The following is a 3,544-nucleotide window of genomic DNA, read 5'->3' as shown; positions in this document are numbered from 1 at the left end:
TTTGATCTTTAATCTTTCATGTTTTGTGTCTTTTCTTGTTTTTCATATGCATTTTCAATTTGTTAGTGTCTAAAGTTTGAAAATTTCTAAGTTTGGTGTCTTGCATGTTTTTCTTTTCTTAAAAATTTTCAAAAATAAGTTCTTGGTGTTCATCTTGATCTTCAAAGTGTTCTTGGTGTTCATTTTGACATTCAAAGTGTTCTTGCATGCATTGTGTGTTTTGATTTATAATTTTCATGTTTTGAGTCTTTTTGTTGTTTTTCTCTCTCTTCATAAAAATTCAAAAATAAAAAAAATATATTTCCCTTATTCTTCTCATAAATTTCGAAAATTTTGAATTGATTTAGTCAAAAAGTTTTAAAATTTAGTTGTTTCTTATTAGTCAAGTCAAAATTTTCAATTTAAAAATCCTATCTTTTCAAAACTTTTTCAAAAAATCAAATCTTTTTCAATTTTCTTCTTAATATTTTCAAAAATTTCAAAATGATTTTCAAAAATATTTTTCTTATTTTTGTTTCATATTTTTGAATTCATTGCTAACTTTTAATATTTTGATTCAAAAATCTCAAGTTGTTACTTGCCTATTAAGAAAGGTTCATTCATTCATTTTTAAAATCCTATCTTTTAGTTTCTTGTTAGTCAAGTAATCAACTTTAATTTTCAAAAATCAAATTTTTTAATTTCCTTTTTAAATCTTTTTCAAATTAAATTTCAATCATATCTTTTTCAATTTCAATCATATCTTTTTCAAAATCAATTTCAAAATCTTTTCTAACTTCTCACCCTTTCAAATTTGATTTTCAAATCTTTTTCAATTAACTACTTGACTTTTTGGTTTATTTTTTTTAAAGTTTTCTATTTCAATCATATCTTTTTCAAAACCACCTAACTAACTTTTTTCTCACCAATTTTCGAAAACCCTTCCCCTCTTTTTCAAAATTTCTTTTTAATTAACTATTTGTTTTAAATTTTAATTTTATTTATTTTTATTTTTCTTTTCAAATTTTGAATTATAACTAATAGTCAAAATAAAAACAATTTTTTTTTTAACTTTCGAATTCTTCTCCCTCTCATCTCTTTCTATTTATTTAATTATCTACTAACACCCCTCTGCCATTAAAAAATTCGAACCCATTCTTCTCCTCTGTGTTCGAATTCTTATCTTCTCCTTCTTCTATTCTTCTCTTCTTCTACTCACATAAAGGAATATCTATACTGTGACATAGAGTATTCCATATTTTCTTTTCTGTTCTCTTCTTTTTCATATGAGCAGGAACAAGGATAAGAACATTCTTGTTGAAGCTGACCCTGAACCTGAAAGGACTCTGAAGAGGAAACTAAGAGAAGCTAAAGCACAACCCTCTAGAGAGGACCTGACAGAAATTTTCGAAAAAGAAGGAGACATGGCCAAACCTAATAACAATAGTGGAGATGCAAGGAAGATGCTTGGTGACTTTATTGCACCTTCTTCTAACTTCTATGGAAGAAGCATCTCACTTCCTGCAATTGGAGCAAACAATTTTGAGCTTAAACCTCAATTGGTTTCTCTAATGCGACAGAATTGCAAGTTTCATGGACTTCCAATGGAAGATCCTCATAAGTTTTTAGCTGAATTCTTGCAAATCTGTGACACTGTCAAGACCAATGGAGTTGATCCCGAGGTTTACAGGCTTATGCTTTTCCCTTTTGCTGTAAGAGACAGAGCTAGAATGTGGTTGGATTCACAACCTAAGGATAGCCTGAACTCTTGGGATAAGCTGGTCAGTGCTTTCCTGGCCAAATTCTTTCCACCTCAAAAGATGAGCAAGCTTAGAGTGGAAATCCAAACCTTCAGACAGAAGGAAGGGGAATCCCTCTATGAAGCTTGGGAAAGATATAAGCAACTGATCAAATGGTGTCCTACTGACATGCTTCCAGAATGGAGCATCATAAGTATATTCTATGATGGTCTGTCTGAGTTGTCAAAAATGTCATTGGACCATTCTACAGGAGGATCTCTTCACATGAAAACCCTTGCAGAAGCTCAGGAACTCATTGAAATGGTTGCAAATAACCAGTTCATGTATACCTCTGAGAGGAATCCTGTGAACAATGGGACACCTTGTAAGAAGGGAGTTCTTGAAATTGATACTCTGAATGCCATATTGGCTCAGAACAAAATATTGACTCAGCAAGTCAATATGATTTCTCAGAGTCTGAATGGATTGCAAGCTGCATCCAACAGTACTAAAGAGGCATCTTCTGAAGAAGAAGCTTATGATCCTGAGAACCCTGCAATAGCAGAGGTGAATTACATGGGAGAACCCTATGGAAATACCTATAATCCTTCATGGAGAAATCATCCTAATCTCTCATGGAAGGATCAACAGAAGCCTCAACAAGGCTTCAATAATAATGGTGAAAGAAATAGGTTTAGCAATAGCAAGCCTTTTCCATCATCTTCTCAGCAACAGACAAAGAATTCTGAACAGAGCCATTTTGGCCTGGCAACCATAGTCTCTGATCTATCCAAGACCACACTAAGTTTCATGAATGGACAAGGTCCTCCATTAGAAATTTGGAGGCATATGTGGGTCAGCTTAGTAAGAAGATTACTGAAAGTCCTCCCAGTACTCTCCCAAGTAATACAGAAGAAAATCCCAAGAGAGAGTGCAAGGCCATAACCTTACTTGGTGTGGCCGAATGCCCAGAGGAGGAGAAGGACATGAATCCCAGTGAGGAAGACCTCTTGGGACGTCCTCTGGACAGAAAGGAGTTCCCTTTTGAGGAACCAAAGGAATCTAAGGCTCATACAGAGACCCTAGAGATTCCATTGGACCTCCTTCTGCCATTCATGAGCTCTGATGAATACTCTTCCTCTGAAGAGGATGAAGACACCATTGCAGAGCAAGTTGCTAAGTATCTAGGAGCAATCATGAAGTTGAATGCCAGTTTATTTAGTAATGAGACTTGGGAGGATGAACCCCCCTTACTCACCAATGAACTGGGTGCACTAATGAGGCAGACATTGCCTAAGAAGAAACTGGATCCCGAAAAGTTCTTCATACCTTGTACCATAGGCACCATGACCTTTGAGAAAGCTCTGTGTGACCTTGGGTTAGGGATAAACCTCATGCCACTCTCTGTAATGGAGAAACTGGGAATCTTTGAGGTACAAACTGCAAGAATCTCATTAGAGATGGCAGACAAATCAATAAAACAGGCTTATGGACTAGTAGAGGACGTGTTAGTAAAGGTTGAAGGCTTTTACATCCCTGCTGATTTCATAATCCTAGACACTAGGAAGGATGAGGATGAATCTATCATCCTTGGCAAACCCTTCCTAGCCACAACAAAAGCTGTAATTGATGTTGACAGAGGAGAGTTGGTCCTTCAGTTGAATGAGGGCTACCTTGTATTTAAAACTCATGGTTCTCCTTCTGTAACCATGGAGAGGAAGCATGAAAAGCTTCTCTCAATACAGAGTCAAACAAAACCCCCACATTCAAACTCTAATTTTGGTGTTGGGAAGCCACAACCAAACTCTAAGTTTGGTGTTAAGAGG

At 35.4% G+C, this 3,544-nt stretch overlaps 1 non-coding gene across 1 annotated transcript; it reads right to left on the bottom strand.

The window, feature by feature from the left end:
- Nucleotides 1-1,805: 1,805 nt before the first annotated feature.
- On the bottom strand, nucleotides 1,806-1,913 carry LOC112753461 (small nucleolar RNA R71). The gene has a single exon (XR_003177848.1). It is a non-coding gene; the product is annotated as a small nucleolar RNA R71 (small nucleolar RNA).
- Between the last annotated feature and the right edge of the window lie 1,631 nt (nucleotides 1,914-3,544).

Source organism: Arachis hypogaea, chromosome 15 (genome assembly GCF_003086295.3).
Source record: "Arachis hypogaea cultivar Tifrunner chromosome 15, arahy.Tifrunner.gnm2.J5K5, whole genome shotgun sequence".
NCBI lineage: Eukaryota > Viridiplantae > Streptophyta > Magnoliopsida > Fabales > Fabaceae > Arachis > Arachis hypogaea.
The sequence above is the reverse complement of the archived record's forward strand: the minus strand, read 5'-3'. Positions and strand labels throughout refer to the sequence as shown.